This window comes from Microcebus murinus, chromosome 8 (genome assembly GCF_040939455.1).
Source record: "Microcebus murinus isolate Inina chromosome 8, M.murinus_Inina_mat1.0, whole genome shotgun sequence".
Lineage (NCBI taxonomy): Eukaryota > Metazoa > Chordata > Mammalia > Primates > Cheirogaleidae > Microcebus > Microcebus murinus.
This window is the reverse complement of record NC_134111.1, coordinates 76,080,245-76,100,662: the sequence shown is the minus strand read 5'-3', so window position 1 is coordinate 76,100,662 and position 20,418 is coordinate 76,080,245. Positions and strand designations below refer to the sequence as shown.

Genomic DNA, 20,418 nt, shown 5'->3' with positions numbered 1-20,418 from the left:
TTTCCTTATCTCACACAAGACATGACTTCTTTGCTGCTCCTCAAATGCACAAAGCACACTTCAGTCTCAGGGATTTTCACATGCTGTCCCCTTTACCAGGACATCTCTTTCTCCAGATGTCTACACACAATCTTTAAGTCTCTGTTCAAGAATCATCTTATGTGTAAAGCATTCCTTCCTTACAAAATAGCAACCTCTAGCAGAGTTGTGTAGCAGAAGCGTGTTGGTTCCATAAAATAGCAACTTCTGTTTCTCCTTACTCTATTTTTCACTATAGCCACTTATCAGCTAACATATTATTTGTTTATTGTGCTTAATAAAATGTAAGCATCATGAAAACAGGGACATTGCTCGCTGCTATATCTTCAGGTCCTTGAATAGTCTCTTACACATAGTAGGAGCTAAAGAAACATTAATATTTGCGGACTATATGAATTAAATTACCTGTTTTACTATATGTCTCTATACCGTTCCATCTCCAGATTTCCTATAAACTATTAGTTTACAGCACGTTGGACTCTTCACAAGACTAGCACTATAAAACATAAACTTAATAAATTACTAAATTAGAGTAAAAAGTAAGAAATGTGGTATCCATAAACAAAGGTTGATAATATTGTGTACACTGCTTCTCAAACTTTCAAGTGCATACTAATAGCTTGGAGATGTTGTTAAAATGCTGCTTTTGAAGCAGTAGGGCTGGGATTCAATGGGGCAGCAATCTACCAAGCTCCCAAGATACCAACACTTCTGATTCAGAGTCCACACTTTGAGTAGTTAGGTTCTTACAGTTAATAGGAACTTTTGTTTTGTTTTGAAGATAGTGCTGATAGATTTGCACAGATTCATCCACCTATTCTCATTTTCTTCTGCTTGTGACTAATGATACAGATACTGAAGAGATGTCTATGTCTGTGACACAAAACCATACCCATTGCTTCATGGAGGCATCGAATCCCCCACATGACATTATTGCAGTTACACCTAGAAAGAGAAAAATACATCCTCTGGGATGCCACATGACTGTCCCTACTGGGACTCAAAGGATGACAGTATTTTTTTTTTTTTTTTTTTTTGAGACAGAGTCTCACTCTGTTGCCCAGGCTAGAGTGCTGTGACGTTAGCCTAGCTCACAGCAACCTCAAACTCCTGGGCTCAAGCAAACCTGCCTCAGCCTCCCAAGTAGCTAGGACTACAGGCATGTGCCACCATGCCTGGCTAATTTTTTCCATATATTTTTAGTTGGCCAATTAATTTCTTTTTATTTTTAGTAGAGATGGGGTCTCACTCTTGCTCAGGCTGGTTTCGAACTCCTGATCTTGAGTGATCCACCTGCCTTGGCCTCCTAGATTGTTAGGATTATAGGTGTGAGCCACCGCGCCCAGCCATTGTTTTGATATGTATCAAGGAAGCAGGCCTCAGATTTGCCAACAGGTAAGAAAACTCCAGGGAACTGACTTATCCTAGGCAACCTCACAAAGGACTAAAACATGTAACCTATGTGGCAAATCCATCCTTTCAGTCCAATAGGAGGGCTGAAGTTATGCACTAAGGAGGAGAAAATCAGGCAACTTACCCATATTGTCTCTGGGGAGTCTGCTAGTTGATCCTCTTTTCTGTCTAATAATTCTACTAAGGCTGGTGCCCACCAAACTTCTGTGAACAAGAATTATCCCAGTTTAATATTGCCTTTTCCTTTTCCCTCAGACAAAATGCACACTAGATTGCAATACAGAATTAAGCAGTTCTTTTGCTAAAGACTTCAAGTCTCCCTAGGTAACAGAGAGTCAGGGGAGATTAGGAGTTATGTTTGGCTAACTTTTTCCCTTATACCACACACAGGCAACAATCATAATACCTCATTGCATAGGTTTAAATAAGATGTCCCTCTTGGACAATCCCTAGTTTCCTAGTTTCCCCAATTCTCCTCAGTTTTCCTTCTGTCCCTCCCCAAAGTCCTATCTTTAAACCGTTCCTCTCCAGCGTCCCCATTATCCTCACAGAATAAGAAAATATACGACCCAGCACCTTCTTGAGTCTGATAAATTCTGCTGCATTTAGGTAGCACCCAGATGTCAGCTAGATGCCAATATTCTTCCTCTGCTAAGGCTTTTCTGATGGCTCCCAGGAGTAGGGATAAGCTTTGATTTCATGAGTGGAGCCTTCAGCACTTAGGTGTCTCTCCAACAATGAAGCTACAGCTACTTTTTCTCCTAATATACCTCAGGTAAACACATTTACCACGCTGAGAACACATTTTAAAAAATAAGATTGTGTGACTTAGCAGCTTCTAAAATAGCCTGGCCTTTTATGTTACAAGCATATTTCTGGCCTGATTTTTATGGCAAAAAGCCTCCACATTAAATTAAATGGTTCTACACACAAATAGCTTCTCAGCTGTTATCAGGGTTAAGAGTTTCAGTTCACCTCAACAGATATAACCTTAAAATACCACTAAATTAAATTAACAATGAAAAATATACCTGCTGAGGCAATTGGACTATTCATCTCTCTTGGTCAAGGCATTATCTCCCCATAGAAAGAATTGCATAAGGAAGGAAATTACATTCTCAGGGTTGTATTTTCATCATGAGTCATAAAAAGTAAAATTAATTAGATTAACTTGATGGATAATGTCATCTTGTATAATAGCCTGTGTGCAACCATTTCCACTGTAGGCAACCTGCCAATTGAAACAGATACTCAATTCTGCTAGATTGGGCAGTTTCCCTCAGACAGAGCTGGAGACATATGGGCAAGGTTTTGTTCTTCAAGCTCCCCTTTCCTAAATCCTATCTGAGCTATCTCCATTCTGTCCATACATTTTTAGTTAGCCTAGCTAGAGGCTTATTGATTTTATTGATCTTTTCAAAAAACCAGCTTTGCTTTTGATTTTATTGACTTCCTATTTTAATTTCATTGACATGTACTCTAATTTTTGTCATTTCTTTTCTTCTGCTTGCTTTGGATTTAATTTACTCTTTGTTTTTTAGTTTTCTAAGGTGGAAGCTTAGATTATTGACTTTAGATCTTCCTTTTGTTCTGATACATATATTCAATGCTATAAAATTACCTCTAAGCACTGTTTTTGCTGCATCCCCCAAATTTTGATAAGTTGTATTTTCACTTAGTTCAAAATATATTTCAATTTCTCTTGAGATTTCTTCTTTGACCCATGTTATTTAGAAGTGCATTGTTTGATCTCCCAAGTATTTGGGGATTTCCCACATATCTTTCTATTATAGCTTTTTAGTTTAATTGTATTGAAGTCTAAGAGCAGACATTATATAATATGTATTCTTCTAAATTTATTAAGGTAAGTTTTATGGCCCAGAATGTGGTCTATGTTGATAAATGTTCCATGTGAGTTTGATAAGAATGTGTATTCTGCTCTTGTTGGGTAAGTAGTCAATAGATGTCAATTATATCCAGCTAATTTTTTTAATTTTTTTGTAAAGACAGGGGTCTCACTATGTTGCTCAGGCTGGCCTCTAACTCCTGGTCTCAAGTGATCCTCTTGCCTCAGTCTCCCAAAATACTGGGATACAGATGTGAGCCACTGCACCTAGCCTAGTTTGTTCAGCTTTTTTTTTTTTTTTTGCTAGGATGGACTTCAGAGTCCTCCAAGTTCCTAGACACCAGAAGTGTTATCCATACCTTTCCAGTGGGTACCATACAGTTGTCACAATGTCAGATATGCTCATGAAAACACTCTCATTATGATTATATTGATTGGAATGTGGGTGTTATCAAAACTACTCAGCTACCCATTTACAGATTATTTTATTAAAGCAGATTATGTATTCTCCTGTAGTATCTCAGAACCGAAGAATTTGATGTTACCATAGAGATCATGTAATTCAGTGCCTCTGTCTTAAATATTTAAAAATCAGCCAGGCATGGTGGCTCACGCCTATAATCCTAGCACTCTGGTAGGCCGAGGCGAGAGGATTGCTGGAGGTCAGGAGAAACCAGCCTGAGCAAGAGCGAGACCCTGTCTCTACTATAAATAGAAAGAAATTAATTGGCCAACTAATATATATAGAAAAAATCAGCTGGGCATGGTGGCGCATGCCTATAGTCCCAGCTACTTGGGAGGCTGAGGCAGGAGGATTGCTTGAGCCCAGGAGTTTGAGGTTGCTGTGAGCTAGGCTGATGCCACGGCACTCAATCTAGCCTGGGCAACAAAGCAAGACTCTGTCTCAAAAAAATAAAAAAATAAAAAATCAAGAGCACTATCTGGGGGATGGACATGCTTGAAACCCTGACTCTAGGGGGAAGGGGGAGGAAGGTAATACACATAACCTAAACATTTGTACCCCCATAATATGCTGAAATAAAAAAATAAAATAAAATAAAGGCCTTAATATAAATCTAACCAAGCCTCTAGACCAGTGCTAAGATAACTTTTTGCAATAATGGAAATGTTCCACATCTGTGCTGTTCAAAACAGTAGGCACTAGCCATATGTAGCTATTGAACAATTGAAATGTAGCTTATACAAGTGAGAAATGAATTTTTAGTTTTAATTTTAATAGTCACATGTGGTTAGTGGCAGAGCTAATTTGAATTGTAGGAAACATAGGGGATAAATGAGTAAGTTAAATGACAATTCATTAAAAATAAATTGAGATCCAGAGGGGTTGGCTTGTCCTATAATACACTACTTGTGGTTGACAGAAATTGCACTAGAAACTGAAACTCCTTATTCCTAGGCTTTTTTGACTACATTGGGCTGGCTTTTCAGAGTCCATAGGATGATGAGGTTAAAGCAGGATTTCTCAAATTCAGCAGTAGTGACATTTTGAACTGGATGTATCTTTGTTATTGTGAGCTGTCCTGTGCATTGTAGAATGTTTAGCAACATGCCTACCCTCTACCCCAGTAAAGGCCAGGAGCATCTTCCAGTTGTGACAACCAAAAATGTCTCCAAATATGGCCAAATATCCCCATGAGGGAGGGTTGCAAATTGTCCCCAGTTGAGAAACTCTGGTTTCCAGAATCTCATAGTCCTATAAGATGTCCTTCAGAACCCTCATGAGAGGCAAGGTAGGTTCAACTTACTTGATAATGGTGTAATGAGAACTTTAAGAACGTGATCCAGTTCTAAAAGTACAAATTAATACAGGGCTCCCTTTTGGTGGCTACCAGTAGAATGGGGACTAAAACTCAAGCCTGCATAATAATAATTTGTTGAGCAGCTACTGTGTAAACAATACTATGCTTTTACATCTTTTATCTCTAATTCTCAAAGTAACACTGCAAGGCAAATGTAATTCTCCTCATTTTACAGATTAGAAAACTATGATTCAGAAAATTTAAGTAACTGGCACAAAGGTCACACAATTAACTAGCAAAAAAGCAAAATTTATAACAGCTAGCCATATTTGACTTTCACACTTATGTACTCTTTAATTGAATGCCTACTCTAACAACCGCTTTAGGACTCAGGGCTGAAAAGGCATATCTGAAGCATAAGATAAAGAAAGAAAAAGAAATAGAACAAAGAAGGGAATTCTTAAAAAAGGAAAAGTTTCACTGAATGGGGAGAGTTACAGAGAGATGCCACCATGTTATCACTATAGTTAGGGAAGGTATCTAATGGAGAGTGTACCTGAGGTAGGCCTTGAAGGAATATTAGAATTCCAGTGTCCAGAAAGAAAAAAGAGAAGAATTTTGAAAAGAAAATGCATTAGAAAGCTTGGCTCTTTACTTGCTACAACTCATGATGGAAAAAAAAAAAAAAAAGAAAGCTTGGCTCTTGAGGAAATTTGCCTCTGTGATTTGAGGAGATCATGACTTATTTGACCAATCTATCTAGGGTAGAAGCAGCAAAGAGATAAGATTGGGAGGATATAAGTTGCAGCCAGCTCACAATGGGTCCTTGAATACCAGCTCAATGATTTAGATTTCAATATGTGTAAAAATTAAAGTTTTTATGCAGGGATGTAACAAGATCAAAACTATATTTGTTGTCTTAGACCTTGTGATATCTTGCCCAAGGCAACATGTAACCATACACACACACACACACACAGAGAAAGAGAGAGAGAGAGAGAAGACAGTAATTAAAATTAAGTTGAAACATGAAAGAAAACCACTTCACTTTCATCTATAATGAACTTCCCATGCAGGCTGGGAAGTTAATTGAAAGTTAAGACTTCTACATTCTATAGTAGAGAAAAATTCTTTAATCAGGAGAAAAAAGGAAATTACAGGTAATTTTTATTCAAAGATTAGCATTTTTTCTTTTTAAAATCTTCTTATGTCCAAATGTGAAAACATTTTGAGACATTTCTTCTTTATGAGAATGGGACATTTCTTCTCTTAAGAAAGCAGCAAGGCTGGGCGCGGCAGCTCATATCTGTAATCCTAGCACTCTAGGAGGCCGAGGCGGGAGAATCGCTGGAGGTCAGGAGTTTGAAACCAGCCTGAGCAAGAGCAAGACCCTGTCTCTACTATAAATAGAAAGAAATTAATTGCCCAACTAATATATATAGAAAAAATTAGCTGGGCACGGAGGCGCATGTCAGTAGTCCCAGCTACTTGGGAGGCTGAGGCAGGAGGACTACTTGAGCCCAGGAGTTTGAGATTGCTGTGAGCTAGGCTGACGCCACGCACGGCACTCACTCTAGCCTAGGCAACAAAGTAAGACTCTGTCTCAAAAAAAAAAAAAAGAAAGAAAGTAGCTAATTTTTTTTAGACAGAGTCTTGGCTTTGTTGCCTGGGTTAGTGTGCCATGGCATCAGCCTGGCTCATAGCAACTTCAAACTCCTGGGCTCAAGTGATCCTCCTGTCTCAGCCTCCCAAGTAGCTGGGACTACAGGTACGTGCCACCACACCTCACGAATTTTTTCTATTTCTAGTTGCCCGGCTAATTTTTCTATTTTTAGTAGGGATGGGGTCTTGCTCTTGCTCAGGCTGATCTCAAAAAAGCGATCCTCCCTCAGCCTCCTAGCCAGGGATTACAGGTGTGACTGTGCCCGGCAGAAAGCAGCTTTCTTGAAGTTTAATTGTTCTCCTTCAAATTCAAGTGAATCAACACCTGAGCTCTCTTTACTCATTAGGTATCAAGGAACAGTTTTTTTCTTATAGCAATATCATACTAAAATAAATAAATAAATAATTTTTTGTGTAGAGAAGGTGTCTCGTTATGTTGCCTAGGCTGTTCTCAATTTCCTGGCCTCAAGTGATCCTCTCACTTCTGCCTCCCAAAGTGCTGGGATTACAGGCATGAGCTACTGAGCCCTGCCTACACTAAAAGAATTAAAAATGAAAAAAACCATTTTTGTGTAATCTCTACCCCAGTCAGTTAGTTCTTCCCTGTTTTCCATAGTAAGAGTCAAAGAATGCAAGCTATTTCTTAACATTAATTTATTAGCATTCATAGGAACTATATCTGGTACTGTGTTTTAGGTTTTTAGATACTTGTTTCGACTTGTATATTCATTTTATTATCTCCTTTTACTCTTTCTGTTTGAGTAATAAAGTGGATTAATAATTATTAATTTATTTGAAATTAAAATTATAATATGAGATCTAGAGTTTTAGCAGTAAAAAATTATAACCATGACCCATAGGGTGTTTTCATATTATATCAACATTTTAATAGTAATAAAGTATTCTTTTAAAAAAAGCATAGATCTGAGATCTAGTAGTTCCTATTTAAATTGAAAGTTTCACAAATATTAATATTAAAGGCATTCAACTCAACAATGATTAAAATAGCAAATGTTTCACAATTTTTGAAGACATTTCTGAAAAAAGTTATATATTTCCTTTTTCTTATTTTATTATAATGGATTTAATGTAGGGGAAAATATCTTTGTTTATTGAGCATTCCATTCCCATATTTATTTTCTGCCAAAAGGATCATTAGCTTTTGTTTATCACATGATTCATCACTTCATCACCACAAAACAGATTAGTAGGTCAAGAAGATTATGGTTTCTAGCTGTGAATAAACAGATGGAAAACAGTGGCTTAAAGAAATAATTATGAATGAAAACAAAAGCTTGTTTCAGTATAAATTTAGACTGAGGACAGAAAGTTCAAGAAAAAAAAATTGTTGGTTTTTTTCAACTTGTTTAAATTTCCAAATAAGAAATCAAGCAGCCTCTGTAAGAGATATACCCTTAGTTGAATAATTTTTAGAAATAGAAATGGCATTGCAAAAGCTTAGTTTCCTAATTTCTGATATTTTAGTGGATCCTGAAAGAGCATTTTATTGTAAAAAAAAAAATTAGAATCACTGAGGTGGGGTAAAATGGAGAGTTATGGTTTAATGGGTACATAGTTTCAGTTTGGGATGATGAAGAGTTCTGGAGATGGATGATGATGGTTGCACAACAATGTGAATGTACTGAATGCCAACAAAACTGTATACTTACAAATGTTTTAAAGGGTAAATTCTACATTATGTATAATTCTACATTATGTATAATTTACCATAATAAAAGAGAGAATCCTAGGCAACATAGTGAGAACCCCATCTCTACAAAAATTTTCAAAAATTAAAAATCAGCTGGGAATGGTACAGTGCACCTGTAGTCCCAGCAAGAGTGCAGCAGCGTCATCATAGCTCACAGCAATCTCAAACTCCTGGGCTCAAGGGATCCACCTGTCTCAGCCTCCCAAGTAGCTGGGACTAGAGGCACATGCACCATCATGCCTGGCTAATTCTTCTATTTTTTGTAGTGATGGAGTCTCACTATTTTGCTCAGGCTATCTCAAACTCCTGGACTCAAGTGAACTTTCCACCTTGGCCTACCAAAGTGGTAGGATTATAAGCATGAGCCACTGCGCCCAGCCTATTTCTTTGCTTATAACAATCTAAAGGTAGATAAGCTGTTCAGGTGGTAGGACAACTCCAGTTCACAATGAGATTCAGAGACCTCAGTCCCTTCCTTCTCATTGCTCTTCTGTCCCCTATGATGTTGTTTTTGTCAACCAGTTCACAGGAAGGGAGAAAGAATAGAAATAAAGGGCAACTTCCTTTTAAGCAAGTGATACGGAAGTTGCCTATCATTTCTTCTCACATCCAATGGGAAAGACCTTAGTCAATGGCTACATCCAGCTGGAAAGTATACTGGAAAATATTATTTCTGACTAGAATTCATGTGCCAAGCTACTACTATAGAAAACTGAATTGAGGGAGACAATTTACAGTCTGCCATGCTACCCTAGAACACATGCTGGAATTTGGTTTGTTGGATTCTCTTTATTTTTTATTTTTTTTTTTTTTATTTTTTTTTTTTTAAGGTTTTGCGTCTTCTGGCATGGATTCTCTTTATAATAACAATATCTCCAGAGACTAAAAACTATGAAGTTTTTTATGCATTTATCACAACATTTTCCTAAATGTTCCCATAGTTTTATTTTTGTTTTGGTTTTTTTTATTGGTAGAGACAGAGTCTCGTTGTGTTGCCCAGGCGGCTGGTTTCAAACTCCTGGCTTCAAGCAATCCTCCTGCCTTGGCCTCCGAGAGTGCTTCCGGCATTGTTAATAGTTCAAATGCTCCTTAACTTGGGGAAGGGAAGGCAAGTTAAAAAGAAAGTGTATACTGCTATGTAGCAAGTCATTAGGTAATCCTCTTTAAATGACTTTTGAAACAGTAACATTTGCATTGTAGGTTTCATGTATATTACTGAAAAAATAAATCATTAAACATATTGTCATTCATTGTGCATTTAATATTATATCAATGCATAAAATCCATGCAATACTTCAGAGGTGAAGATAATTCTTTTTTCATAATAAGTGATTCAGTGCATTTCTGTTCATTTTCTCTTTAAAATAAATGCTTTAGGGCTGTTATTGTGAGAAGAATTATTGAAAAGCTATGTCAAACAAGAAAATTTAAGAATTCTAAGCTTTAATGGTTATGGCTTAGATAATCTCAAATATAAAAATTATTCAGGCCGGGCGCTGTGGCTCATGCCTGTAATCCTAGCTCTTGGGAGGCCGAGGCGGGCGGATTGCTCAAGGTCAGGAGTTCAAAACCAGCCTGAGCAAGAGCGAGACCCCGTCTCTACTATAAATAGAAAGAAATTAATTGGCCAACTGATATATATATAAAATTAGCCGGGCATGGTGGCGCATGCCTGTAGTCCCAGCTACCCGGGAGGCTGAGGCAGAAGGATCACTCGAGCCCAGGAGTTTGAGGTTGCTGTGAGCTAGGCTGATGCCACGGCACTCACTCTAGCCTGGGCAACAAAGCGAGACTCTGTCTCAAAAAAAAAAAAAAAAAAAATTATTCAGCTAAGCATCAGAAGACTACCTGCAAGTTAATATGTCTATATAATTTCAACTCCAAATTATTACACATGTAATACTAATAAACATGTCACTTATTCCCTATAACTCAGTGTCTTCAGTAGTAAAATAGGAATTTGGCTCTATCACAGAAATTTTGTGAAAAAAATTAAGATGTAAATATACTTTGAAATAAAGTGAATGACAAATCCTACTTATGAAGAAAATATAAAGCTCAAATACAATATACCATATAAAATGGATTTTTCTGCAAAACCGTGCTTCCAATGCTTTTATAACTGACTCTGAGAACAAATTTCATTGAAACCTATATTGTTTTTATAATCCTCTCCCTTAATTAACTATTCCACCTTTTGAGTTGTTTTTCAGAATGGTGGATTTTCTTCAAGACAAAGGAGTTGAGATTCTGAAGGGCCCAGGGTGTAGACTTCCTAATGCCAAGACTCACTCTCCTCCTTGACCTGCCCCAAGGCATATCGCCCTCCATAAAAACCCCATGATCTCCCTTAGTCAGAGAGACAGATTTGAGGCTGCTTCTCCCCTTTTCCAGGAAAAATGTTTTTTGTATTAAAATAATTTCTTTCGGCCAGGTGTGGTGGCTCATGCCTGTAATCCTAGCACTCTGGGAGGCTGAGGCGGGCAGATTGTTTGAGCTTAGAAGTTCAAGACCAGCCTGAGCAAGAGCAAGACCCCTGTCTCTACTAAAAAATAATAGAAAAAAAATTAGCTGGACAACTAAAAAATATATATATATATAATTAGCTGGGCATGGTGGTACATGCCTGTAGTCCCAGCTACTTGGGAGGCTGAGGCAGTAGGATTGCTTGAGCCCAGGAGTTTGAGGTTGCTGTGAGCTAGGCTGATGCCATGGCACTCTGGCTTGGGCAACATGTTGAGTGAGACTCTGTCTTACAATAATAATAATAATAATAATAATGATAATTTCTTTCTTCCTTGGCACATCCTCATTATCTCGATCATTGGGTCCTTATGGGATGAGCAATTGGACCTAGGCTGAAACCCCTTTGCAGTTTCTATAACAATTTCATGGCACAACTGATAAACTACTTTGCTAATTTTATAGGATTCTCAGCCCTGGAGAATACAATTATAGCTACTGTTTTAACTATTAGTACAGTAGTAAAAACACTAGATCAGTATTAACACAGATTTCTCTTGCATGCCACTTAGGAGCTGACTCAATTTCTCAACAATCTTGCTACCTAATTTCATCCTTTTAAAGGTTCAATTCATTTTAGCTACTAATATTGCTAATGCAGTATTTCACAAGTGCTATCTTATTCACTTGCTATATATCTCTGAAATTTTAATTATTTGATTCATCTGCTGTGACCATAATTATTTTGTTCCTTCTTTTCATTTTAATATTCTAGTGTTTTAAGTATAAATGTTTCTCAAAGTGCCCTGGCATTGAGAATTGAGAAGAGAAAAAAAGGAAAAGATACTATCACATTGAAATTTTTATTTAGCTTTCTCAGAGTTCCTTCTAAAATTCATTCACCATCATTCACATCATTCAAACAAGAGAATCCATGCTGCTCACACTAAAGCATAATACATGGATTTGCCTATGTGAAGCCACATGATCAGTAATCAACATCTTCCCTTGTGACTTTCAATTTGGGGCTCCTATTTGAAACCACTTCTATTTTCTGGAGACAGAATCTTGCTAGAGTGCCATCGCATCATCACAGTTCATAGCAACCTCCAACTCCTGGGCTCAAGCAATCCTCCTACCTCAGCCTTCCCAGTAGCTGGGACTACAGGCATGTGCCACCATGCCTAAGTAAATTTTTCTATTTTTAGTACAGATAGGGCCTTGCTCTTGCTTATGTTGGTTTCAAACAACTCACCTCAAACGATCCTCCTACATCAGCCTCCCAGTATTATAGATGTGAGGCACCAGGCCACCTCGCCCAACTACTTCTTTCATTCCTCTATCTTAATGCATGATGTGTCTCTGAATAGTTCTTTATTATACAGTGGCACTCTGGAATATAGCTCTCTCTTTGTTATGCCTCTTTAAATTTCCTGAAGTGAATTTTCTGTGAACCACAAAACCTACAAGTTGGACTATCATACATGTACCCTCTAAATTTGGTGAACATTTTTGTATGATTCAGTATTAAATAGAGACTTAATTTAAATTGACCAACACAAAGGAAACTTACCTTTTGTTTGGGGGACCAGATTTCACCTTAATGTCATTGTCCAGTGTCATAACTAGATTTTCTTCTATGTTCCACTTAATTTTCAATTTTCCTATCAGAACAAATTATATCATAATTTTAGGTACTTTCTAAGTCATTCAGTATTTACATGTGATTCTGATATTGGCTATTTATTCAGCACCGTTTTTAGACTTTGGAGTCATAGACAATTCTTCCCTTTCCAGATGACCTGGGGAAAATTATTTTACCTTTTTGAACTTTAGAGTCTTCATCCTAAAAAATGGGGATAAAAATACCTTCCTTATAACACACCAAATTCCCCATTCCTTATAACCCACCTACTCCTTGCAAGCATGAATCTAAAAAATTCATTTTATTGGTTACTTGAAACAAAATCTATTTAAACTTTACTTATCCTCTGCACCAAACTTATTTCAATATATAGGGGAAAAAGACATAAGAAAGCTATAAAAATTTTTAGATAAATATTTAAATGAGAAGAACTATCTAAGCATACAAGTTACCAAAATTAAAAGGCAAACTACAAACAGAAAAAAAATAACTATCATAGACAGAGGATTAATACATTTGAAATATAAAATATTTTGCATTCTGCACAAGAGCCTTGAAAGAAAATGAGAGGGACCCAGTATAGTGACATGGTAAGAAATATGAGACCAAAGTAGGCATCCACAATTAAAATAAAACAATAAAACTATATATTATACTGCAGCATAATAAAGAATTTGACTTTCCTTTGTTGCTGGTTCCTGAGAGTGAATCTAAATTCTTGGAGTTTCCCATGTAATATGAGTGTTTTTGTTATTCACAAGGTCCTTGAATTATACTTGAGTTTTTGCAAAAAGATGATGCATGGTGGGCACCTATATAGCTTCAGGTGGGTGGCTGGTCACACTAGAAAGACCAAACATGATAAGACGGTTGGGGATTTGAGCCATATGATATCAACCCAAACTCCTGACCTCCATGAAAGGGAGTGGGGCTGGAGAAGGAGTTCAAACATGCATTAATAATTCAATCAATTATACCTATATAATAAAAAACAAACAGGCCGGGCATGGTGGCTCACGCCTGTAATCCTAGCACTCTGGGAGGCCAAGGCAGGCGGATTGCTTGAGCTCAGGAGTTTGAAACTAGCCTGGGCAAGAGCGAGACCCCATCTCTACTATAAATAGAAAATAATTGGCCAACTAATATATATAGAGAGAAAAAATTAGCCGGGCACGGTGGCGCATGCCTGTAGTCCCAGCTACTCGGGAGGCTGAGGCAGCAGGATTACTTGAGCCCAGGAGTTTGAGGTTGCTGTGAGCTAGGCTGACGCCACTGCACTCACTCTAGCCTGGGCAAAAAAGTGAAACTCTGTCTCAAATTAATTAATTAATTAATTAAAAACCAAACAAAAACTCTGGACATGAAACTCAGTGGAACTTCCTGGTTGGTGAACACATTGATATCACAGGAAGATGATGTGCCCTGATTCCATGAGGAAAGAGGACGTAAGTTCTGCATTTGGGACCCTCATAGATCTCATCCTATATGTCTCTTCATTTGGCTCTTTGTGATTTATATCCTTTCTAATAAAACTGCTGAGTTCTGTGAGTCGTTCTAGTGATTTATCAAAGCTAAAGAGAGATGTGGGAACCTGGAGATTTGTAGTCAGTTGAAAATGCAGGTGGCCTTGGGTCCCTATTTTTGACTGGTGTCTGAAGTGGGGGCAGTCTTGTTGGGGACCATGCCCTTTAATTTCTGTGGTCTGTGCTAATTCTGGGTGCTTAGTGACAAAATCAAATTGCAGTTGCTGTCAGAATAAATACCAATTACATAAAAGACATTAAGAGATTCATTAAAGAAAAATTGCCAAAATATTAGTGGTGATTATCTCTGGAGAGATTTAGGTGAATTTTATTGTTTTAAAAACATATTTTGGCCGGGCGCTGTGGCTCACGCCTGTAATCCTAGCTCTTGGGAGGCCGAGGCGGGCGGATTGCTCAAGGTCAGGAGTTCAAAACCAGCCTGAGCAAGAGCGAGACCCCGTCTCTACTATAAATAGAAAGAAATTAATTGGCCAACTGATATATATATAAAAAATTAGCTGGGCATGGTGGCGCATGCCTGTAGTCCCAGCTACCCGGGAGGCTGAGGCAGAAGGATCACTCAAGCCCAGGAGTTTGAGGTTGCTGTGAGCTAGGCTGACGCCATGGCACTCACTCTAGCCTGGGCAACAAAGCGAGACTCTGTCTCAAAAAAAAAAAAAAAAAAAAAAAACATATTTTATGTCTTGATCAAATTTTTTATAATAATCATGTGTTAAGCATATAACGGGGAAAAGAGCTTTTTACATTGTTCAGGGGAGAAAGAAAGCTCTCCAAGACATATTAAGTGAAGAAGATGCTAAATAGTAGGTATTTTATGATCCATATAAAGTAATCCCTTGGTATCTTGGGGGAGAGGCTGGTTCCCAGATCCCCCATGCCCCAACCAAAATCTACACATACTCAAGGGCCTCAGTCTGGCCCGTAGAAACGAAAAGTCATATGTGAGTGTTGCACCTGTGAATACCATTTTTTTGGTTTTGGGTTTTTTTTTTTTTTTACTTTGAGACAGAGTCTTGCTTGCTATGGATGCACAGGCTAGAGTGCAGTGGCGTCACCATAGCTCACAGCAACCTCAAACTCCTGGGCTCAAGCGATCCTCCTGCCTCGGCCTCCAAAGTAACTGGGACTACAGAGCTACACTACCATGCCCGACTAATTTTTCTATTTTTTAGTAGAGATAGGGTCTTGCTCTTGCTCAGGTTGGTCTCAAATTCTGGAGCTCAAGCAATCTTCCTGCCTTGGCCTGCCAGAGTGCTAGGATTACAGGCGTGAGCCAACTATACATATTGAAAAAATCTGCCTGGGTATAAGTGCAGTTCAAACTATGCTGTTCAAGGGTCAACTGTGTACACATAGATCTTTATAAAAGATTATGGAAATATGTACAGATGAATAAAGACAGGAAAAATACACTCTAAAATACTGTTGACAGGCCATGGCAACATTCCTTGCATTTGAGAGATGGACACATTCCCCACGGAGAGTGGATGGTTTCATTCCCACACCCTTGTCTTCCAGGGACCCAAGGAGACTAGAACTTTGTGCATTTTCTGCCCCTACACCCCGCCTTTATTTTTATTTTTTATTTATTTTTTATTTTTTTTTTTTTTGAGACAGAGTCTCACTTTGTTGCCCAGGCTAGAGTGAGTGCAGTGGCGTCAGCCTAGCTCACAGCAACCTCAAACTCCTGGGCTCAAGCAATCCTGCTGCCTCAGCCTCCCGAGTAGCTGGGACTACAAGCATGCGCCACCATGCCCGGCTAATTTTTTCTATATATATTAGTTGGCCAATTAATTTGTTTCTATTAATAGTAGAGACGGGGTCTCGCTCTTGCTCAAGGTGGTTTCGAATTCCTGACCTTGAGCAATCCGCGTGCCTCGGCCTCCCAGAGTGCTAGGATTACAGGCGTGAGCCACTGCGCCCGGCCTATTTTTTAAATTCATTAAAAATTGTACTAGTCTCCTTTGCTGCATGGACTTCAAACTGCATGAAATGCAATAAATCTCATTTTAGATTAAAAAATAAATAAATAAAATACTGTTGACAGTGGTTATCTATAAAGAAGGGTGTGGACAAGGGAGCTGGTTGCTATGTATATTTCTATATGGGTTAAATATTTTACAACCAGAACATTTGTGTTATTCAAGTGATACAAAGAAACAAAAAATATCTCACAGAAATGTTTAAAAAAAAAAAAAAACCACAAAGGCTGCAGAAATTGCCTTTTTTTTTTTTTTTGAAACAGAGTCTTACTCTGTTGCCTGGGCTAGAGTGCCATGGTGTCAGCCTAGCTCACAACAAACAACCTTAAACTCCTGGGCTCAAGCAATCCTACTGCCTCAGCCTCCTGAGTAGCTGGGACTATAGGCATATACCACCATGCCCGGCTAATTTTTATATATATATATATATATATATATTTTTTTTTTTTTTAGTAGAGATGGGATCTTGTTCTTCCTCAGGCTAGTCTCAAACTCCTGAGCTCAAATGATCCTCCTGAGTCAGCCTCCAGAGTCGCAGGCACCACCATGCTGGGCTAATTTTTAAAATTTCTTGTAGAGACAGAGTCTTGCTTTTTTGCCCATGCTAGTCTCTAACTCCTGGCCTCAAGGAGTTCCCACCTGATCTTCCCACCTTAGCCTCCCAAAGCGTTGGGATTACAGGCATGAGCCACTATGCCCAGCCAATAATATAAATTTATAGAAAGAAATCTGATAATAGTATTAAGTGTGAAAAATGCTTATGCTCTTTAAACAGCTATTCCATGTCTGGGAATCTAAACCAAGAAACATAATAGTCAGAGATGCAAAAAAAAAAAAAAATCTTTATACAAAACATATCTGGCATAAAAAATTAGAAATAACCTAAATGTCCCACAATACGGGGAATAAGTAAATAGATGTGACATACCTATATTATGCAATATTATGCATCCATTAAAAATGATAATCTTGAAGAACTTTTAATGCAATGGAAAATAGAATGTAATATTCAGTTCTGAAAAAGCAGGATTTATAACTGCATATGATCCAAATTATGTTTAAAGAAGACAAATAACTACGAGGTTTTAAATATAATTATTTTTCTATCTTTTTGAAGGTTCCTCAATGGGCTCTTATTGTTTTCATACTTTTAATTTTTTTATTAGATTTACTCAGTAGCATTTTTTTAAACAATGTCTCAGAAAAGCAGTTGTCTGTTTAATCCAACTCAATACAATAAAAATATTTTAATTTACTAGATAAAACATTGCATCTTTTATAGTGAACCTAGATTAAAGTAGCTTGAACTCTGATATTAACTGTATGACTCTGGGAAAATTATTTAACCCCTCAGAGTCACATTCATTCATCTGTTAAAAAACAAAAAGCACTGGATCAGATTTCTAAGATTTGCTCTAGGTCTAAAAATGTTCATGGTCCAGTATATTTATTGATAGCACTGCTAAAGTATATATTTCTTCCTTATAGTCTAGTTTGACAGTTTTTGCAAATGTGATGGATTAATTCAAGAATGTCAATAAAGTTGAAGAGGGCTGGATTAGTATTTTAGGGTAAGAATAAACTTTATTAACCATCTACTCCTGTAAAATTGTACAAGCTGAGACCAGGGATATTATAATAGCTAGCTACCTATACTTACAAAAACTGAAAACCAAACACCAAAAGTGAAAAATCTCCCAGAGCTAATTATTAAGATCAGTGGTTTCCCAAACTGTTACTTCTACACATCAAAACATTTCTTTAAGACACTCTTTGAACAACAAAAAAAGCAAATGCCATGAAATTTGTCACCAAATCAAAATGCCACTGAAATCAATGCATATTTTTATTACTGCATTTGAACAAATAGTCATATACATGCAAGCCATATATTTGTTTAGAGACAATATTAGATTCTCAAATCTCTCTACAATTACTCTACAACTCCTTGGAGGTCTCATTCAACAGGTAGGGAACTACTGATAAGAGACCATAAGCAAATACAAATAGGAAAGAAGCTAAAGCTCATTTCACAGTGAAAGTTCATAATGATACTTTAAGTTGTATCTTCAAATATCAAATGGTACAGAATTACACTCTTGAAGGCTCAATTTCTCATTTATAAAATGAAAAAGTAATGTTATTTACAAATAAAAATTTATGAATAATTGCTATTATAGGATTGCTATAAAGATTGAAAAATAATTAGGTAATAATACACGATACATAATATGTAGTGGATAGTCAATAAATGTCAGTTCCTTTTCTTTTGTCCCTTGCATTCTGAAAATTACCACAATCAAATAGAAACAGAATCTATAAAACTTATATATCAGGAAATTTAATGATACAAAAAGAAAATAAAAGATTCCCTAGCTATAAAATCTGCAATACACCACATAGTGAACAATTTGTTATATCTAATAGCTTTTTATCATTGGTCTGCATCAGTCCCTGTTGACAAATGACCATGTTGTGAGAAGTATATTAATACTGGGCTAATAACTCCCACAAATTATGCGCTTAATAGAGCCAAGACCTTTCAGAGAACCACTAGATTCTAAAGCTAGAAGGGATCTTAGATTATTCATCCTCACTCCCTCAGGTTGCTGATAAAGAAATTGAGGGCCAAAGAAGTAAAGTGATACTCAAGATTACTTAGCTAAGAGGTAGAACTAGTTCCCTGCTCTATTACTTCATGTTAATTTCACATATCTCACAAACTACTAATCCCACCAGCATCCATTGCTGCATTTTCTATTGCAGTTTACTTGCTATAAAATACTTTTTACCAAAATGTATAGACAAAATTAGAGGAATTAATTGGATATAAAACTGCAGGATAGGTTTAGAAGAAATTAGAAATAATTAACATACAGCTAAAAGTTGTAACTAAATGAAATTCATAATCATTTTAAACCATGTTTTCCTCCTCTGTATTTTTTAAGTGGGAAGGGGTAAAGAAAGCTCTAGCTTCTGTGCTTGCTACTTCAGAGTTAAAATCTATGGAACTGTGAACTCTAGTGTAATTAAAAATTAAAATGACTTCAGTGTTTCCATGGAAATAAAGAGATCTCATGAATAAAGAATTACTATTATGCAATTGACATAGAAGCCTGTTTCCCTGAAAGCCAAACATTGTTTTATAACTACTATAAACTAGAAGTTTTTGTGTTGTTTTGTTCTTCCCTTTATTTTTGGCTAAATTCTTCTCGAAGATCTACAGATACCCATATTTTTAATGAATATAAACTTGATCTCAAAACATTACAATGACGAAAAAGATAAAAGGACATTGGAAACTAAAAAGGGGAGAGGGTGGGAGGGAAGAGAGAGGTAAAAACTTACCTATCAGGTACAATGTACACTATTCTAATGACGGGCACACTAAAAGCCCTGACTTCAGCATTATACAATTCATCAAGGGAATAAAACCACTTGTATTTCCTTAATATTTTTCAATAAAAAATAAAATAACTGGATTTAAAAATAAGAAAACCATTACAATGTATTTTCAAATATTAACCTGTAAAGACAGGTAGTATCTCCTTAAGTTAGTTAGTATATTTACATATTTTAATCATCTTTTTAAAGCCAGAAATTATACTGCCATCTAACCATATCTGTAAAAGCAAAATAAGTGAAATAGTTTTATAGTTTATTTAATCTCAAAATTGAATAATGTAGAAAAAGATAAAAGATTGACAGTTTAAGGTAGGTGATTAGGAAAAGACTGAAAAGCAGAAAAGACAGACTGTTCTAAAATAGTTTCATAAGATCAAGCCTAGCAACCCGATGCCTTCACTTGCAGGGGAAGGTTATATATAAATATGGTACATTAAGGGGCGTTCAGACTGGAGTTACCTGTCTCTTGGAGACCCCTGTTTATAATGTGTTGAATATATATTTGCTGACTAAGAAACTGAAGAGATTGATTTAATTAGTAACTTTTTTTTAAGAGACACAGTCTTGTTCTGTTACCCAGGCTGGAGTGCAGTGGTGCAATCATAGCTCACTGCAGCCTCGAACTCCTAGGCTCAGGAGATTTCCCCACTTCAGCCTCCCAAGTAGCTAGGACTATAGGTGCATTCACCAACACAAGGCTAATTTTTAAATTTTTTGTAGAGATAAGGTCTTGCTTTGTTACCCAGGCTGGTCTCAAATTCCTGAGCTCAAGCTATCTTCCTGCCCGGGCCTCCCAAAGTGTTGGAATTACAGGCCATGAGCCACCATGCCCAGCCTTAATTAGTAACTAATCTAATTTTAAATCTTTACTAACCCTACATCCCTTCACAGATTCCATGGTGGATTCAATGGACCAGTTTGAAGCCTTCTTGGTATTTTAACTTCTTG

General features: G+C 37.0%; 1 protein-coding gene across 7 annotated transcripts in view; it reads right to left on the bottom strand.

Annotated features, from left to right (window-relative positions):
• Positions 1 to 20,418, bottom strand: part of CARF (calcium responsive transcription factor) — a 95,948-nt gene that overhangs the window by 2,801 nt on the left and 72,729 nt on the right. For all 7 annotated transcript variants that reach the window (XM_012738938.3, XM_012738944.3, XM_012738939.3 and 4 more), the window contains 2 exons: positions 12,468 to 13,382; positions 1,577 to 1,656 (listed from right to left, as the gene is read on the bottom strand). The gene's annotated coding sequence lies outside the window, so the exon portion shown is untranslated. The remainder of the gene's footprint in view (positions 1 to 1,576; positions 1,657 to 12,467; positions 13,383 to 20,418) is intronic.